Genomic DNA, 21,162 nt, shown 5'->3' on the forward strand with positions numbered 1-21,162 from the left:
CAGGATCGATTGCAGTCGGCAGAATTAGCTTGCAATGCTGCACTTTCTTGTGTTTTTTTCCCCCCCCTTGAAAACATTTCATTTCTCATCCTAGAAGCCTCTTCAGTTCTGAAGTTCTTCAGTTCAGTTCCGTTCAGTTGTTCAGTTCTGAACTGAAGAAGCTTCTTGGATGTGTTGCAAAATGTTTTCATTTTGCGATGGAGAATCTCTGTAGACATTGGAGAATCTCCATAGGTGATGAAGAATCTCCATAGACAATGGAGAATCTCCATAAACATTCTACAATACTTCACTTAACCACTGCACCCCCAGAGCTCTTGGTGCAATGGTTAAAAAGGTTAAGTGTAAGTATAAGTTAAATAGAGGTAGGAATATGAATTGTTGTTTTTTTAAAAAAAATAAAACAGGTTATTTCTGGGAAGAATAAAAGGTTAAGGGTAGATTTGGGTTGGAAAATGGAAGATTACTGATCTCACCTACTTAAGCCAGAAGTGAGGAGAACACTAAGTCTTTGTGCTGGAGCTTACCATTGGAACAATAAATCAAAAGTTCTTTTCAATAATATTATACTGCCTAATACTATTGGCAAAGTCCAATCTGCCCATCCCGTCTTCTTCTCTGCCTCAAATAGATCTAGATCCCCCATCCCCCATCCAGACCCTCGCAGCCTCCAAGCACTGAGATGAGCTGTCCACAGCATCACTCACTTCAGTAACAGTAACAAAGTTGGAAGGGAACTTGGAGGTCATCTAGTCAAACATAACAAGCTTGCTAGGCTCAGCTCTGGTCTCTGATCTCAGGTTGTCTTCAAAGATGTTCAGAAGAACATCAACCAAGTCATATCATTGTTTGACGTAGCTCATCATGGTCTGTGTAGCACTTTAAGGTTTATCTTTAAACAGGAACTTTTCTCCACAACTCTATTCAATCCCAAATCGACGTTAGTCAGGGCTGAGCTCATCCTAATGGTCCCTTGATTTATAAGTAGGAACTTGATTGCCTTTCCATATTGATGCATCTTTCTTCCTCCCTCCCTCCCTCCCCCCCTCCCTCCCTCCCTCCCTCCCTCCCTCCTCCCCATCTCTCTCTCTCTTGCAAAAAATACTCACTTCTGTTTCTAAATGGCTTTCTCTTTCTTTCCTGAACCAATAGCAAATTCTTAGATGTGCCACCATGCAAACCTTTTGCCCTGTGATCAGACTCCCTGTGAGAATTTAAAAGCTGGGAAGAGAGAGAGAGATGATAGACAGAGAGATTGAGAGGGAGGGAGAGAGAGAGAGAGATGCTAAAGAGAGAGATGATAACTGATAGACAGAGAGGGATGATAGAAGAGAAACAGATAGAGAGATGATAAGAGAGAGAGAGAGAGAGAGAGAAAGATGGAGAGACAGAGAGAGACAAATGCTAAAGAGAGAGAGAGATGATAGGAGAGACAGAGAGAGATGGAGAGACAGAGAGAGACAGAGATGATAAAGAAAGAGAGAGAGAGAGAGAGAGAGAGAGAGTTGATAAATGATATACAAAGAGATGGTAGGAGAGACAGACACAGAGACAGAGAGAGAGATGGAGAGACAGAGAGACAAAGATGATAAATGATATCTATAGAGAGATGATAGGAGAGACACAGAGAAAGAGATGATAGGAAAGAGAGAGAGAGAGAGAGAGAGAGAGATGGAGAGACAGAGAGAGAGATGATAAAGAAAGAGAGATGATAAATGATATAGAGAGAGATGATAGGAGAGACAGAGACAGAGATGGAGAGACAGAGATGATAAAGAAAGAGAGACATGATAAATGATATAATATATAGAGAGAGATGATAGGAGAGAGAGAGAGAAGGAGACTTAAAACTCTCTTACAACCTTTTTTTCCTGCTTATCATGGAACCCAGTGTGGGTCAGAGATGCAGGAGAGAGAGGGAGTCATTTCTATCCACAAAGTAGGAAACCAAACCAAATATGTGACATATTTAGTTTCCTGACTGGGCAGCTAGAACATTTCCTAATGATCAATTAGATTTGGCTGTGCTGTTGCCAGACCTCCGTGATAGTGTCACTTCACATTAAATTACTGTTCATTCATTCATCACTAAGTTGACATTATCCATTCCCCCCACCCGCTACTGTGTATTGTTTTCTTATTTGTTAAATTTATTTGCCACCTACTCCACCATGGGGCTACTGTAGGAGGCTCACAATAATAAAAAGGAAGAAAAGGAAAGGCGTGCAAACAGAACTGAAGCAAGATAATAGAACAATAAAATGAACAATGACAAAGGAACCCAATGAGAATAAATATATCGCTATGATAAACAAAAGGTTGGATTGGAGAGCAAAGTCTATTCTAGTGAAGTCTAGTGAAAAGAAGGACTAGAGGTGACGTGATAATAGTGTTCCAGTATTTCAGGGGCTGCCATCAAGAAGAGGGGGTCAAGTTATTTTCCAAAGCAGCAGAAAGCATGAGAAGAAACAATGGGTGGAAACTAATCAAGGAGAGAAGCAACCTAGAACTAAGGAGAAATTTCCTGACAGTGAGAACAATTAATTAGTGGAACAGCTTGCCACCAGAAGTTGTGGGCGCTCCATTACTGGAGGTTTTTAAGAAGAGATTGGAAAACCATTTGTCTGGAATGGTATAGGGTCTCCTGCTTCAGTAGGGGGTAGGACTAGAACAGGGGTGCCCAACCTTGGTAACTTTAAGACTTTCAACTCCCAGAATTTCCCAGCCGGCATGGGGAATGTGGAATTCTGGAAGCTGGAAATCCACAAGTTTTAAAGTTGGAGACGCCTGGACTAGAAGACTTCAAAGGTCCCTTCCAACTCTGCTATTTTGATATAAATCGGTCAGTAGAACAGTTTGCCTTCAGAAGTTGCGGGTGCTCCATTACTGGAGGTTGTTAAGAAGACATTGTCAGCCGCAGCTGACTGTTGGGGGTGAATCATTGGCCCCGATGGAAAGGGTGCGCAATTTGGGCGTTCTCCTGGATGGACGGTTGTCGTTTGAAGATCACTTGACGACCGTCTCCAGGAGGCCTTTTATCAGGTTCGCCTGATCTGCCAGTTGCGCCCCTTCCTTGACCGGGATGCCCTATGCACTGTCACTCATGCTCGTTACCTCTCGCTTGGATTATTGCAATAATAAGTCTGTATCAAGCGTGGCCACGAAGCCTCTGCAGCTTTGCCAAATTCCTTTCAGAGTTCTCAGGGCAGGCAGTAATCCAAGGTGTGACTTTAGCAACCAGATGAGACTTTGCTTGACTCAAGGAATGCCAAAAAGCAGATCCTTTATATAGGCCATGGGGTGTGGCCCCATGACTCAGCACTTATCCAGGCCTGTCCCTCCCTTCCTTTTGCTGACGTCGCCTCTCAATTCTTCGGAAGCGGGGATCCGTCCACTGTGACTTTCCGTCCTCCTGATCTGCTGCCGGCAATTCTAGCACGTGGCTGGCTTCGTGCTCACACGCTGTAGGAGTGAAGTTTGTTTGCTCATTCCTGACATTCTGTCCGGGCATGGTGCCAGGGCTGGGGGCTGGAGGCATGCCAGGCTGTTCCTCTTCATTATCAGACTCTGACTCAGATAGCAGGAGATGGGAGGGGCCCGGCTGAGGAGAGGAGGGCGGGCGAGGCACAACAGGGGGTGTGAAACTCGTGTCATGGGCCAGATGCAACACATGCTGGCCATGCCCATAGTTTAGCGAAAGGGGGGGAAAGTCACAAGACATCACAAGCCAACAACATGATGCTACAAGTTTGACACCCCTGGTGTAGAGTTTGCTTCTTGAACTGGGGATTAGACTAGAAGACCTCCAAGATCCCTTCAAACTCTATTATTCTGTTAATTCTGAGGTGAAGTCTGCCATCAATCTAGCTGCCCTCTCTGGTGTGGAATTAATTCATTTTGAATTCAGGCTAACCAGCAGAGCCAGTCTGCAGGCTCTTGTGGAAGGATAGGAGACAGTAGAAGGATAGGGGACAGACAGAACATAGGCCATAGAACAATAGAGTTGGAAGGGAGCCTGGAAATCTTCTAGTCAACATCCTGCCCATGGCAGGAGATCATATGCCACTCCGGACTTCCTTTGGTGTTGATGAAATGGATACACATGATCATAGAAAGATCTTACTCTGGAGGGCAGGATCAGTGGTGGTATTCAGCTAGTTTGGACTGGCTCGGGCAAACCGGTAGTAGCCCCAGTGCTATGCCATCCTATTTAGCCATGTTTTCTAAGTCGTGTACATGGGTGCAAGCCACGCACACGAGCAAAGTGCATGCACGGAAGGCTGGGTGTATGCGCAGAAGGCGCCTGCGCACATTTTCGGTGCGTGGTGAATCTGTGGTAAAATTATGTGAAACCCACCTTTGGGCAGGATGTTCCAAAGTGCAGGTGCTGTGCTCTTTTTATCATCCTGAGTTTTGGAGTTCTTTAACCGAAAGGATCCAAAGAAGAACCTCTCTGCCTACTTACGCACAACACTATTTAGTGCATATTGCCAGGAAGATGGCCACCCAGCTCTTGTCAACAAGAGAAGCTCAGCAGCTGGACTTGGGCCTCTGGAATTTTTGCAGCTGGTTGCCACCTACATGGAGAAGCTATTCAGATGTGTTTCCTTTTACAAGGGTCAGATCCTGGGGCGATTGCCTTGAGCAGGTGCTTGAAATTACGCACCAAAGACTAACAAATTGAGGTTCACTCCAGGCAATTGGAGGCACTGATGAATACGGGGGTGGGTGGGTAGGGGGTAAATGGTTTTTTGGCTGGTCTTTGACCTGGATAACTAAAGGATCACCTCCATTATTCATGGGCCTGTCAGTTACACTCTGTTTTACTTCTATACCCCGACGATTGCATCCAAAAGGGAAGATGTATGAGGAACATGTCAGTGCATGCTCATTTGGCAACTCTTTTGGGTGTTAACATTCTCTCAGTTGTTTATGCATGTGTCTGTATATATACATGTACCCCAGGGGTGAAATCCAGCAGGTTCTGACAGGTTCCGGAGAACCGGTAGCGGAAATTTTGAGCAGTTCGGACAACTGGCAAATGTCACCTCTGGCTGGCCCCAGAGTGGGGTGGGAATGGAGATTTTGCAATATCCTTCTCCTGGAGTGGGGTGGGAAGGGAGATTTTGCAGTATCCTTCCCCTGCCTCACCCACCAAGCCACGCCCATAGAGCTGGTAGTAAAAAAAATGGATTTCACCACTGATGTACACATAGAGATAAAGAACATCTACATACCATTCAAAAGAGACAATCAAAAAAATGTAAAATAAAGCTCAAAAGACCTTCTTAACCAACACTCAGATGAGCAGAAATGAACACCAATATTAACATTAGACCAACTATCAAGAAGTAAACAATACCGTAATCAAGGAACGACCAATTCAGATAAACAAGCTAACAGTAAACAACAGCCTAATCAAGGAACCAGCAAGAACACTCCACTACTAATGACAGAATGAGCCATTAGTATATAAACAGAGAGCAAGCCCCCCCCCCCCGCTTCCTTCTAGCACTGATGATGTTACCTAACTGGGTAATGAAACGTCTGCAAGAAAATAACCAAGCTTGGAGACCGCCAAGGACCCCACACACACAAACTGGCAACTGGAAAGTAAAGAAATGTAAACTCTCAGAACCATTAACTTGAGGCACACTACTTCATGTTAATTACCTGAGATTTTATATTTCTTTATTTTCCAGCTGCCAATTTGTCACCAGGCTTAAATCTGCTCTACCGTTGAGTATTTCGGTTCGTTGTCTTTAATTATAGCGCTAAATTCTAGGAACACTTGAAGACGTTGGGCAAAAGAAGATGAGGTTCAGATGCGGATTTATTTGATTTTTATGCTGATTTATCATAACATCCCTGTCTGAACTGAGGATCAGTAGCCCTCCAGAAGTTGTTGACGCACGAACAACTGAGCTAGAGCAATCAACACAGTCAATGGAGCAGGAGGCTAGAGGTACACACACAAACACACACACACACACACACACACACACACACACATACATACCAGTTGTACTTCAGCAATATCTGAGTCAGTGGTGGGTTTCAAAAATGTTTACTACTGGTTCTGTGGGTGTGGCTTGGTGGGTGTAGCATGGCTTGGTCAGTGTGGCTTGGTGGGCGTGGTGGGGGAAGGATACTGTAAAACCTCCCACTCCAGAGGAAGGATACTGTAACGCCTCCATTCCTACCCCACTCCAGGGGAAGGTTACTGCAAAATTTCCATTCCCACCCCACTCCAGGGGAAGATTACTGCAAAATCCCCATTTCATCCCAATCAGCTGGGAATTGGGAGGCAGAAAATAGATGAGGGTGGGGCCAGTCAGAATTTTTACTACCGGTTCTCCGAACTACTCAAAATTTCCACTACCAGTTCTCCGAACTACTCAAAATTTCCACTACCGGTTCTCCAGAACTGGTCAGAATCTGCTGAAACTCACCTCTGATCTGAGTACCTCAAAGGTTATAGAGGTACACACACAGGAGCTTTGGAGAATAGGTGGACCCCCTCTACTTTGTGATAGGCCCTCAGATATTGGAACCCTGCTATAATGTCACACCTAGTCCTTCTTTTCATTAAACTAGACATACTCAATTCCTGCAATGTTCTTCATATGTTTCACCTATGTTTCCTGATTGCTTATTTTTACCCTATGACTATCATTAAGTGTTGTATCATTAAGTGTTAAATTTGTACCCTATGACTATGTTATAAGTGTTGTACCTTGATGAAGGTATCTTTTCTTTTATGTACACTGAGAGCATATGCACCAAGAAAAATTCCTTGTTTGTCCAATCACACTTGGCCAATAAAAAATTCTATTCTATTCTATTCTATTCTATTCTATTCTATTCTATTCTATTCTATTCTATTCTATTCATGTCTCCCTAGTCCTTATTTTCATTAAACTAGACATACCCAGTTCCTGCAACCGTTCTTTATATGTTTTAGCCTCCAGTCCCCTAATCATCTTTGTTTCTCTTCTCTGCACTTTTTCTTCAGTATCAACATTTTTTTAAATATATTACGGCAACCAAAACTGAATGAAATATGCCAAGTGTGGTCTTACCAAGATATTATAAAGCAGTACTAACACTTCATGCGATCTTGATTCTGTCGCTCTGTTAATGCAGCCTATGATTTAAACTGAGCTTGAACACAGACTGTGCTTATTTCTAAATTGGTTCTCTCCCTGGTTAGTTTCCATCCATTGCTTCTTGTCCTGCCTTCCGGTGCTTTGAGAATAGGTTGACCCCTTCTTCCTTGTGGAAGTCCTGCTCTTTTTACGTATGCTATGTGCAGGACTGGCTGCTATCTTGCCGTTTTCATCATCCTGCCTACAGATAAATAGGAGTTGTGGTTGCACACCAGGTGGCTATGTGGCATTAAAAAGAAAGAGCACTAGTATCATGTCCCCATTGGAGTCTGAATCTGCGGGGGAAGGTGAGCTGAAACAAAAGCCAACAGAAATCGAGAAGGCAGCTCCGTTGGCCTTGGAGGAAATATGGGAAGGGTGGAGTCAGTCTGGGCAAGGCTTTTCAGTATTAGAAAGGATTGCAGACAGGGAGGAGCAAGAGAGACAGAGCTCAGGCAAAGAGCAAGGATCACCTCCTCCTTATCCTAGAGCACGCAGAGAAGAGAGAAGACTGAGCTGGCTACAAGGGAGGAGAGTGCCCCCCACTTCACAAGGCACACCTGGGGACTGAGATTTAAGGAGGTGCTGGTGAGAGGGGCATTTGTTGGGAATACGCATTGAATCAGTGGAACCTTGTGTGCATTTGCCAACACCTGGAGATTACTGTTTCGCTAACCTGGCTTACTGGACTGTTGGCCCTGGTTACTATTTGGCTAGCCTGGCTTATTGGATTACTTGGAGCCAGAGGCTGCTGAAGGTGCATGTGAGAGCTTTGCTCTAGGACTTGTAGTAAATATGGGGATGTTTGGGGGCAAAATTGGATCAATAAAGGGGAGTGAGACCTGTTCTCTGGCTGTGTTGCTTTCGTGCCATGCCAGGGGTGGGATTCAGCTGGTTCAGACTGGTTCGGGGGAACCGGATGCTGATTGTACATCTGGTTTGCTGAACAGGTAGTTGCAAGGGCTGGCTTGCAACCCACCCCACCCCTCCCCTCCCCTCCCAGGAGTCTCCACATGGACCATTTTGGATGCCAGGTAAGTGCAGGGTGCGGAGGCTCTGGGAGAGTGAAAAACAGGCCTCCCAGAAGTTCCGGAAGTCCAGAAACAGGCCCGTTTCCAGCCTTTGGAGGGCCTTCGGAGCCCAAGGAAGGCCATTTTTACCCTCCTGTAGGCTCAAGGAAAGCCTCTGGAGCCTGAGAAGGGTAAAAAATGGGCCTCCTGGAAGTTCTGGAAGTCTGGAAATGGGCCCATTTCCGGCCTCTGGAGGGCACCTTTGGAGCCTGAAGGAGGCCATTTTTGCCCTCCCGGAGGCTCGAGGAAAGCCTCCAGAGCCTGGGGAGGGCAAAAAGTCCCCCCCCCGTCATGGTGCAGGAGGTTGAGTAGGCCACGCCCACCACGGCCATGCTGTTGTGCCTCGCTCGCCCCCCTCGCCGCAGCCGGGCCCTTCTCATCTCCTGCCAGACACTGATAGTACAGGAGAATGTCCTGGCATGCCTCCAGCCCCCAGTCCTGGCACCATGCCCGGACAGTCCGAGCAAGACGAATGGCCTGATATGCCTCCAGACCCCAGTCCTGGCACCATGCCCGGTCAAACGGAGCAACTAAACCCCTCCCCCACAGCATGTGAGCCTGAGGAATATGAAGCCAGTCATGAGATGGTATTACCAACAGCTGGAGGCTGGAGAGATCCACGCTTCCGGAGAATGGAGAGGCGACGTCAGCAAAAGGAAGGGAGGGGCAGGCCTGGATAAGTGCTGAGTCATGGAGCCACACCCCATGGCCTATATAAAGGATCTACTTTCTGGCATTCTCTGAGTCAGGCAAAGTCTAATCTGGATTGCTGAAGTCACACCTTGGATTCCTGCCTGCCCTGAGGACTATGATAGGACTTTGGCAGAGCTGCAGAGGCACGCTTGATATGGACTTCCCCGACCTGGCCTTCAGAGGTGGAGTGGGACACGACACATGCCCACCCAGCAACCAGGCAGAGATGCAACCAGATGCTAAAATTTTTGAATCCTACCCCTGGTCACCCAGGGTCATGACAGCTATGCAAGAATAAAGAAAGTTTAGGAGCAGAGAAAACCTTGAGGGGAGGAGAAGAACAGAAAGGCACAACATTTGAAATCATTTCTTAGTTATACTGATACAGATGGATGACAGGAAGAGGCAGAAGCAGATTTTTTTTCCTCAAAAAAAAAAAAGTTCTGTTTTTATAACACTCTTTCCAATATTATTTCACAGTGCTTGATGTTGTCTGTTAAAAATTAATTTACTGGAACTGTGATAGGGAAAGTAATGTACCAAGGAAATGTATTGTCATAGTTTTGGCAGAGGGGTGGAAAATAAGTATTGAAGAAATCAATTAATTAGCTGGTGCAAATGTAGGTATGAATGATTAAACCCCAACCAGTTTTTACAGGCCCGCCATTTTTATCTTTATTTTATTCTAGTCAGCCAAACAAGACCAGCACATTTTGTTCACTGATGCCTTGAAAACTGTCATGAATTTTTGCTGAAATTAGAGCTGAGCCAAATATCCAGGGGTGGTTCTATGACCAGAATTAGCTAAAAAGCTAATTAATTAATACATCCTCCAACATTTACCAATATTGCTTTCTTTCCAAGTAAAACGTTGTTATCAGTGTGCTATGAATGTTGGCTTTCCCTCCAAAATTTGGCTCCCATTTTTTTGTCCTCCATTCTGGCAAAATACAACAATGAAAGTGTTATCTCAATTCTCCATGGATTTTCTAGGATTATTTGCTTCCTGATTATTTTGACTTGCGTGTTATATTTTAGAGGGAACGCTTTACTTTTTTGTAGTATTCTGGTCTATCAGTTATCCTTGTTGATACCCATAAGCAATTGTGGGTGCTACATCACTGGAGGTTTTCAAGAAGAGATTGGACAGCCATTTGTTTGAAACGGTATAGGGGGTTGGACTAGAGGACCTCTAAGGTCCCTTCCAACACTGTGATTCTTTTTTTTTTCTACATTTTTTAAAATAACTTTTATTAAACAGCGTTTTTTTTTAGAACAAAAAAAGAATTTTTTACAATTTTCTTCTTTTCAACAATTTTGCAGCAGTAAACATTTCTTACATATACAATTTTTCTCCCTTATTTCAATTTGCCATTTATACATATAGTTCATATACTGATTTATATACATAGATAACAGTGTACTCAATAACGATCATACAGTCTGTGTCATTTCCATTTCCACTCGTATGTTATTGCATTTCAACTCCTATAGCTTCCTCAGTTACTCTTTCCTTGCCTTTTATTCCTCTCCTCTAACTATTCATACCATTTCTCCCATATTAAATAATATTCTGTTTCTTCCTTGTCTTGTATTTCTTTTGTAAGTTTGTCCATCTCTGCACACTCCCAAACTTTTTTTTTTTATTTATTTAATTTTTTTAACATTACGAACAAAAAAAAAAAAAGAAAATACATTTTCCACCCTTGTGCTATACATAAAAAAAAGGAAGATTTGGGTCTTCGGATATATCCTCATGATTGCCAAAATCCACGTTCTCAAGGTACAGGTACCGAAGCGTCCAATGTTCCAAGCGCATAATTCACAAATGGTTTCCAAGTCTTCCAGAAAATATCTTCTTTATACACACCACTTCTAATTTTAATATCACATGTCATTTTATCATTTAGAGCTAATTTCCACATTTCAGAATTCCACTCTTCTATTCTAAAAATCACATCTAGTTTCCAATATCTAGCTATTATAATTCTACCTATTATAATCATAATTCTAATCAATTCTTTTTCATATTTTGTTAATTCTATTTCCTTAATTACCAACAATAATATAGTTTCCACTCTCAATGTTATTACTTTCCCCATCATTTCAAATATCATTTTCTCCAATTGTTGCCAAAACTTTTTAACCTTATCACATTTATACCACATATGTTCATAAGTCCCCAATTCCTTTTCACATCTCCAACATTTTTTACTAATTTTTTTATCCATTTGTGACAATCTTACTGGAGTCAAATACCATTTCCAAACAACTTTATAATTATGCTCTTTAATCCTTATAGATAAGGTTCACATAATTCTACTATTCCAATTCACATTCCAATCTGACTCTACTCCCAAACTTTTCTAATCAAATTTTCTTCCGTTGGTATATTATTATTTTTCCAATTTTGTGCATATATTATTCTTGCTGCTGTTGTAATATGTATAATTAAATATTGTACTTTTTTTTCCATAGGACCCTGGAAACAGAGGTGAAATCCAGCAGGTTCTGAGGTTCTGGAGAACCAGTAGCGGAAATTTTGAGCAGTTCGGAGAACCGGCAAATGCCACCTCTGGGTGGACCCAGAGTGTGGTGGGAATGGAGATTTTACAATATCCTTCCCCCAAGAGTGGGGAGGGAATGGGAATTTTTCAGTAACCTTCTTGAATGGGTGGGAATGGAGATTTTGCAGTAACATTCCTCTACCATGCCCACCAAGCCATACCCACCAAGCCACACCACGCCCACCAAGCCACGCCCCAGAACCAGTAGTAAAAAAAAATAGATTTCACCACTGCCTGGAAGTATTCCTAATAAAAATATTTCTGGCTTCATCTCTATATGCTGTCTGGTTATCTCTTCTAACTGTATTCTAATTTTACTCCAATATTGTTTTGCTTTGGGGCACGCCCACAACATGTGGTCGTATGTTCCCTGATGTTGTTTACATTTCCAGCATGTTGATGGGGAATTGGGGAACATTCTGGCCAGTCTCGCCGGTGGAAGGTGCTACCTATAAAACATTTCATATGTATTTTCTTTATAGGCTACAGACATTGTCAATTTATAATCTTTGTTCCATAATTTCTCCCATTTATCCAATTCAATGTTATATCCGAAATTTTTAGCCCAAATTATCATGTTTTCTCTGACTACCTCCTCCCCCATTTTGTATCTTAAGAAGTAATTATAATTTTTTTTATCAATTTGACCTCTGTGCCTTGAAGAATTTTGTCTAATTCACTGTGATTCTGTGACCTATGTTCTATTTCAGTGCTCCAAATTAGTACTAACATATTTGGTCAAAAGTTTTAGATCTAAGCGCTGAGAAATTGATCAATAGACAATATTGGTATTTGGAGACATGGTCTTTCATGAAAGAGCATCTATTGTCTAAATTAGAGATTTAGGAAGCCTCTCAGAAGGCACCAGGATTGGAAATCTTCAGTTAAACCTCAGAGGTTCCAAAGGACCATGTTTCTCTCATCCAAGTACAGAATATAAACCTTGCTATATGAATAATGATAACTAGTACTATAGGAAAATTTGTCAAAGTATTTGGATGCAGATCATTCCCAGATCTCAAAGCCGGTATCAACTCTTTACAGAATAACAGCATATCAGAGTTGGAGGTAACTTGGGGCAGTGGTGAAATTCATTTTTTTAAAACTACTGGTTTTGTGGGCGTGGCTTGGTGGGCGTGGCAGGAGAAGGATACTGCAAAATCTCCATTCCTGGGGGAAGGATATTGCAAAATCTCCATTCTCACAAAACTCTGGGGCCAGTATTTGGAATATTAGTTCGAGAACGGCAAATGCCACCTCTGGGTGGACCCAGAGTATGGTGGGAATGGAGATTTTACAATATCCTTCCCCCAATAGTGGGGAGGGAATGGGAATTTTTCAGTAACCTTCTTGAATGGGTGGGGATGGAGATTTTGCAGTAACATTCCTCTACCATGCCCACCAAGCCACACCCACCAAGCCATACCATGCCGACCAAGCCACGCCCCAGAACCGGTAGTAAAAAAAATTGGATTTCACCATTGCCTGGAAGTATTCCTAATAAAGATATTTCTGGCTTCATCTCTATATGCTGTCTGGTTATCTCTTCTAACTATATTTTAATTTTACTCCAATATTGTTTTGCTTTGGGGCACACCCACCACATGTGGTCGTATGTTCCCTGATGTTGTTTACATTTCCAGCATGTTGATGGGGAATTGGGGAACATTCTGGCCAGTCTCGCCGGTGGAAGGTGCTACCTATAAAACATTTTATATGTATTTTCTTTATAGGCTACAGACATTATCAATTTATAATTTTTGTTCCATAATTTCTCCCATTTATCCAATTCAATGTTATATCCGAAATTTTTAGCCCAAATTATCATGTTTTCTCTGACTACCTCCTCCCCCATTTTGTATCTTAAGAAGTAATTATAATTTTTTTTTTATCAATTTGACCTCTGTGCCTTGAAGAATTTTGTCTAATTCACGTGATTCTGTGACCTATGTTCTATTCCAGTGCTCCAAATTAGTATTAACATATTTGGTCAAAGGTTTTAGATCTAAGCGCTGAGAAACTGATCAAAAGACAATATTGGTATTTGGAGAAGTGATCTTTCATGAAAGAGCATCTATTGTCTAAATTAGAGATTTAGGAAGCCTCTCAGAAGGCACCAGGATTTGAAATATTCAGTTAAACCTCAGAGGTTCCAAAGGACCATGTTTCTCTCATCCAAGTACAGAATATAAACCTTGCTATATGAATAATGATAACTAGTACTATAGGAAAAGTTTTCAAAGAATTTGGATGCAGATCATTCCCAGATCTCAAAGCCGGCATCAGCTCTTTACAGAATAACAGCATATCAGAGTTGGAGGGTAACTTGGGGCAGTGGTGAAATTCAATTTTTTTTACTACTGGTTCTGTGGGCGTGGCTTGGTGGGCGTGGCAGGAGAAGGATACTGCAAAATCCCCATTCCTGGGGGAAGGATATTGCAAAATCTCCATTCTCACAAAACTCTGGGGCCAGTATTTGGAATATTAGTTCGGAGAACCAGTATTTGCTGGTTCTCCGAACTACTGTATTTTTTGAGTATAAGACGCACCGGAATATAAGACGCACCTTAGTTTTTGGGGAGGAAAATAAGAAAAAAGCTGATTGGCAGGTGGATTGGCCTCCCGGAATACCCTCAATCAGCTGTTCCCAGAGGTGAATTTTAGCAACAGGTTCCTTGGTTGTGAGCTCTGTGCCTTGCTTTTTTTTTTTGCTTTTTTTTCTGCCTCTGAAACTCGGTTTCAGAAAAAAACTTTTTTCTGCCTCTGAAAGCCTCCAAAACAGCTTCAGAAAAAAAGCCTCTGAAGCTCTGTTTGGGGGCTTCTTTTCTGAAGCTCTGTTTGGGGGCTTCTTTTCTGAAGCTCTGTTTGGGGGCTTCTTTTCTGAAGCTTCCTTTCTGATGCATTTTTTCAGCCTCTGAAACCTCTGTCTGAGAAGCTGGGGGGGATACATTCGGAGAATAAGACGCACCCAGATTTTCATCCTCTTTTTTGGGGGGAAAAGGTGCATTTTATACTCCAAAAAATATGGTACTCAAAATTTCTGCTACCGGTTCTCCAGAACCTGCTGAATTTCACCCCTGCCTTGGGGGTCTTCTAGGAGATCCTATACCATTCCAGACAAATGGCTGCCCAACTTCTTCTTAAAACCTCCAGTGATGGAACACTCACAACTTCTGGAGGCAAGATGTTTCACCGGTTAATAGTTCTAATGGATCAGCAAATGGTCTGCAGCCAAGAATTTGGTTGCCTCTTTCCTTGATGAGTTTCCATCCATTGCTTCTTGCCCTGCCTTCAGGTGTTTTGGAGAATAGGTTGACTCCCTCTTCTTTGTTGGCAGTCCCTCAACTACTGGAACACTGCTATCGTGTCTCCCCTAGTCCTTCTTTTCATTAAATTAGACATACCCAGTTCCTGCAACCGTTCTTCGTATGTTTTAGCCTCCAGTCCCCTAATCATTTTTGTTGCTCTTCTCTGCACTTTTTCTAGAGCAAGTGTGTCAAACTCAAGGCCCGGGTGCCAGATCCGGCCCCTGGGGTGCTTAGATCTGGCCCATGGGGCTGCCCTGGAAACAGGGGAGAACTGGCCCATGGTGCCTCTGCTAGCGAAAACGGAGCTCCAGAGCTCCATTTTCACTGGCAGAGGGTTGCAGCAGGCCATTGCAGCCAAAAACAGAGCTTGAGAGCCTGTTTTTGCTGGCAGAGCGCTTGGGCTACCACAGGTGCCCCCAACACGAGTGACATCGAGCTGGCCACGCCCCCCCTGGCCACGCCCCCAGCCCCCCTCACCCAAGGTCAAACACAACCCTGATGCGGCCCTCAATGAAATTGAGTTTGACACCCCTGTTCTAGAGCTTCAACGACTTTTTATTAATATTGTGGCAACCAAAACTGGATGCAATACACCAAGCGTGGTCTTACCAAAGGGTTATAAAGCGGTGGCTCAGGGGCTAGGACGTTGAGCTTGTCGATCGAAAGGTCAGCAGCTCAGCGGTTCGAATCCCTAGTGCTGCCATGTAACAGGGTGAGCTCCCGTTACTTGTCCCAGCTTCTGCCAACCTAGCAGTTTCGAAAGCACCTAAAAATGCAAGTAGAAAAAATAGGGATCACCTTTGGTGCGAAGATAACAACATTCCATGCGCCTTTGGCGTTGAGTCATGCCGGCCACATGACCATGGAGACGTCTTCAGACAGCGCTGGTTCTTCGGCTTTGAAACGGAGATGAACACCGTCCCCTAGAGTCGGCAATGACTAGCACGTATGTGCGAGGGGAATCTTTACCTTTAACACTTTACGTGATCATGACTCTATCACTCTGTTGATGCAGCCTAGGATTTAAACTGACTTTGAACACAAACCTCAGCCCAAGAGATGCAAATTTACTGTAATCTGATACGAGCAAACCACTTGAGGTATGGAAATTTTTGTTCCCGTAAAAAAATTTCTAGACTCTTTTCAAAGCCTATCTGATCTACAATATTAAGACAGACCAGATAACAAGTCCCTTTCTATTATTAACAGAAAGTAGTTAATTAGTCATGCTTCTAAATAGTTATGAGAGCTAACCATCACAATTAAGGAATTCTCATATATGCTCTCTTAAAACGATACTATTCCTAATTTATGAGAAAGGAAGCACTCAGCAGATTTTCAGGGTTGGCTAAAAAGTGCCTATATTTTATACAATTGACATAATCATATATTCCGCTTGAGTATATCCCTTTGATAACTATTTCCATACAGCCATCATTTCCTTGATTTTCTCTTCAATCAGAATAGAGCTGGAAAGGACCTAGGAGGTCTTCTGGTCCAATCCAAGCAGGACACTGTGTACCATTTCAGACAAGAGCCTGTCCGGTCTCTTCATTAAAACTTCCAGTGATGGAGCACCCACAACTTCTGAAGGCAAGCTCTTCCACTGGTTGATTGTCATCACTGTTAGGAAGTTTCTCCTTAATTCCAGATTGCTTCTCTGCTTGAGTAGTTTTCAAACATTGTGTCTTGTCTTGCCTTCTCTGGTGCTTTGGAAAATAAGTTGATCCCTTCTTCTTTGTGGCAGCCCCTCAAATACTGGAAGACTGTTATTATGTCACCTCTAATCCTTCTTTTCTCCAGACTGGCCATACCCAATTCCTGCAACCGTTCTTAATATGTTTTAGTCTCCAGGCTTCTTTATCAAAAGGTCACAAAAGGGGATCCCATGACCCCAGGACATTGCAACCGTCATAAATGGGCCTCTGTGGCTCAGACTGCTAATGCAGTCTGTTATTAACAGCAGCTGCCTGCAATTACTACAGGTTCTAGTCCCACCAGGCCCAAGGTTGACTCAGCCTTCCATCCTTAATAAGGTAGGTAAAATGAGGACCCAGATTGTTGGGGGCAATAAGTTGACTTTGTATATAAATATACAAATAGGATGAAGACTATTGCTAACATAGTGTAAGCCGCCCTGAGTCTTCGGAGAAGGGCAGGATATAAATGCAAATAAAAAAAATATATGAGTCAGTTGCCAAGCATCTGAATTTTGATTATGTGACCATGGGATGCTGCAAAGGTCGTAACTGTGAAAAACGGTCATAAATCACATTTTTCAGTGCCATTGTAACTTTGAAAGCTCACTAAATGAACTGTTGTAAATCGAGAATTATAAGTTATATCCATAACTTATTTTCAGCCCTAAAAGTCTGCTTTTGGGTCTACCCCTTTAAAAACAGGTTGACAAATACCAGGGTAACATATTTTGCGTGGTAGCCTTAATGCTGTAGAATTTGCTTATTTGAAAAGTCCATTCCCTGCCTCTCTTTTGCCTTTTGTTAACTTGCTTAATAAAATCAACCACCGTTTATTGATCTTTTTTGTCCTGCTTCTATTACCTTCTTAGTTTTGTGTTTGTTTTTTTTAAAAAAATTTGTATAGCGCTAGAGGATAGGAACTTAACAAATATTATAATATTTGTTATATTATTATAAATTATAAATAAATTAAATATTATAAATTATTATAAATATTATAATATTTGTCCTATTAATATTTGTTATATTAATGATTGAGACTAAACTGATTCTGAATTTAATAACAGCAGCAAGACTGTTGATTGGACAATACTGGAAGAAAGAAGAGGTACCTACAATAGAAGAATGGATACTGAAAGTCATTAATTTGGCTGAGATGGCTAAAATCTCAGCTTTTTTAAAAGACAATACGCAGGAAAGATATTTAATTGAATGGAAAAAATGGATTGATTATCTACAAAATAGATATCAGATTAAGAAATATCAGATTGCCTTTGAATAATTAGAAAGTTATTTTATGTAATGGGGAGGGGGTTGGGAGATGAAAAGCTTTGGATGTGGTTAATTGGATTGGAAGGGAAAATTTTATTCTATGTTTGGTTTATGTATAACAATACCTTGTGATTGACCGGGAAGCCGGGGGAAGGGAGGGGGGAAGGGGGTTTTTTGGGAGGGAGGGGGGAAAAAGGGGGGGAAAATGTCTTTGGTTTTTTTTAAAACTCTTTCAATTAAAAAAAATATATTTGTTATATTAATAATATAATAACATCACCGACAATACATCTACCATTCAAAAAGACCTTGATCATCTAACCGCTTGGTCTAAAACTTGACAACTCCAAATCTCAACCAGCAAATGCTCAGTCTTACATATTAGAAAAAAGAGCCCAAACACTAAGTACATGCTTGATGGACATTACCTTACAGATGACCCCCACCCTGTCAAAGACCTTGGAGTTTTCATATCAAATGATCTCAGTGCCAAAGCCCACTGCAACTACATCGCAAAAAAGGCTATAAGAGTTGTAAACCTAATTTTGCATAGCTTCTTTTCCAAAAACACTACACTACTAACCAGAGCATATAAAACATTTGCTAGGCCAATTCTTGAATACAGCTTGCCTGTCTGGAACCCACACCAGATTTCTGACATCAATACAATTGAACGTGTCCAGAAATATTTTACAAGAAGAGTTCTCCACTCCTCTGAAAACAACAAAATACCTTATCCCACCAGACTTGAAATCCTGGAATTAAAAAACTTAGAACTCCATCGCTTTCGACAAGACCTAAGTTTAACTCATAGAATCATCTATTGTAATGTCCTTCCTGTTAAAGATTACTTCAGCTTCAATTACAATTATACAAGAGCAACCAATAGATTCAAACTTAATGTTAACTGCTTTAATCTAGATTGCAGAAAATATGTAACAGAGTTATCAGTGCTTGGAACACATTACCTGACTCTGTGGTCTCTTCCCATAATCCCAAAAGCTTTAACCAAAAACTTTCTACTACTGACCTCACCCCATTCCTAAGAGGACTATAAGGGGCGTGCATAAGAGCACAAACGTGCCTACCATTCCTGTCCTATTGTTTACTTGTTTCTTTTTTCTTCTTATACGTTTATATACTATATAATCTTTTTATGTGATGCTTACATATATTGTTGTGACAAAACAAAGAAACAAACAAACAAATAAATAAATAATATTATGAAGGCTAGAAACATGTCAAATAAACATAATATATAAATATCTATATATAAATAAACATAAAAATAGGAGGATAGAAAATTCTTTTGGCAGACTGTTTATGAATCCCTTAAGCAGCTAAAAGAAACAGTGCAAATAATTCACCTTCACTTTGGAAGCTGATAAAAGTGACCTGCCTGGCTTTTAATATCTTACTTTCTTTTCTTTACAATGATTTGTGGGGATTTAACGTTTGCCTAGTCAACAAATAGTATCCATAAGGGTGATTTTTATCCGATCGATGGGCTTCGACTGATCTGATAAACAAATGCAATTCAGGGTAAACAAGTATGAAAGTCTAAGCCAGTGGTTCTCAACCTTTATAGTGCTGCAACCCCTTTAATACAATTCCCCACAATATGGCAACCCCTTTAATACAATTCCCCATGATGTGGCTACCCCAACCATAAAATTATTTTCATTTTGAATTTATCGTGCCTGAAGCCATATTGGCTAGTGATCTGAACTGCTTGCGATTGCCTTGAGGATGGAGGCATTAAAGCGGAGACTCCTCCCCTATTAAGTTTATCGCGCCTGAAGCCAGATTAGGCTAGCGATTGGGAGTCACTGCAGCTGGCTTGAGAGGGAGACATCAGAGCAAAGATTTCTCTCTTTTTTAATTCATCGCGCCTGAAGCCGAATTCGGCTAGCGATTTGAAGAGCCTGCAGCTAGCTTGTGGAGTCAACCATTGGAATGCGATTCTTTGACTCGCAAGTATACTTCCCATATTTCCTATGGTCTTAGGCGACCCCTGGCAAATCGTCATTCGACCCCCAATGGGGTCCCGACCCACAGGTTGAGAACTGCTGGTCTAAGCAATAACATCGGCATTTTTCGCAATGGGTGGACCATTTGATTCATGGCCAATCTAGATCCAGTTCAACTTTGAACATGTGGACATGATAACAGCAGTGTGCTGCAGCTGCCAAAAAGGCCAGTGTGATGCTAAGCTGAATCAACAGAAGGATAGCAGGGTGATAGTATCACTCTATACAGTATTGGTTGTGGTCGCGCTTGGAATACTGCATCCAATTTTGGTCACCACGATAAAAGACTGTACTTGAGGCCCTTGAAAGAGTGAAGAGAAGAGCAATAAAGAGGATCAAGGGATCTGGAGACTAAGGTCATTCAATAAATCAGGGGTGTCAAACTTAAGCCCCGTGGGCCAGATCTGACCTATGGGGTGCTTTGATCTGGCCCACGGGGCTGCCCTGGAAACAGAGAAGGACCGGCCCGCAGTGCCTCTACCAATGAAAATAAAGCTTGCGGCCTTCCCGAGCTCTGTTTTCAACAGCGACGACCTCCTGCAGTCCTCTGCCAATGAAACCGGAGCTCGGGAGGTGGGGTGGGCACAGAGGACTGCAGGAAGGTGTTATAGTCGAAAACGGAGCTCAGAAGGGCCACATGCTGGTCCCCTCCCCAAGCTCCACTTTTGCTGGCAGAGGGCTGCAGGAGGCCCTCACAGTCGAAAACGGAGCTCGGGTGGGGGGTATGCGCATTTTCACTGGCAGAGGGCTGTAGGATGCTGTCACAGCCGAAAACAGCTGTTGAATTGGCCACGCCCACCCTGGCCACGCCCCCACGCACTTCCCTTCCCCCCCGAGGTCAAACACAACCCTGATGTGGCCCTCAGTGAAATCAAGTTTGACACACCCCTGCAATAAATAATTGCATGAAAGGTAACTCTTTATGTGGGTGAAGCTGATCTGATTAGGAACTTATCAGGCCCTTCATCATTTTGTCTGTGGGAGATTCTATCTGTGATTTAATATTTTGTTTTTGTCTCCTTGGCCAGTGAATGGGTGTATATGGGACTCCTTAAACAACAAACGGAACTTTTATATTCTCTTTTTGCTTTTTCCAGAATATTTTCATTTACAATAAGGAGTTCTATTGGAGTTCTTTCTCTGCAGCATGGTAGCCATGAAAAGCCTGAATAGCCTGAATAGGGAACTAGGTATATCTAGCTATTTCAAGCTTTTTAACTCTCATCAGTTAGCCAGACTTTTCTGGGATTCGAACCTGGGCCACTTGTATATTAGGCAGATGTATTAACCTCTAGGTGACGGGCTCTCCTCGCTTTGTCAGCTGTACCAGGGGGAAGATTAAGTGTTTTTCCAGTGAGACTGGTCTATCAGGGT

General features: G+C 42.4%; 1 long non-coding RNA gene across 1 annotated transcript in view; it reads right to left on the bottom strand.

The window, feature by feature from the left end:
• LOC131201068 (uncharacterized) overlaps positions 1-21,162 on the bottom strand; it is a 241,419-nt gene that overhangs the window by 201,665 nt on the left and 18,592 nt on the right. Inside the window, exon 2 of the long non-coding RNA XR_009155776.1 lies at positions 15,396-15,552. This is a non-coding gene — a long non-coding RNA (uncharacterized LOC131201068). The remainder of the gene's footprint in view (positions 1-15,395; positions 15,553-21,162) is intronic.

Source organism: Ahaetulla prasina, chromosome 6 (genome assembly GCF_028640845.1).
Source record: "Ahaetulla prasina isolate Xishuangbanna chromosome 6, ASM2864084v1, whole genome shotgun sequence".
NCBI classification, from domain to species: domain Eukaryota; kingdom Metazoa; phylum Chordata; class Lepidosauria; order Squamata; family Colubridae; genus Ahaetulla; species Ahaetulla prasina.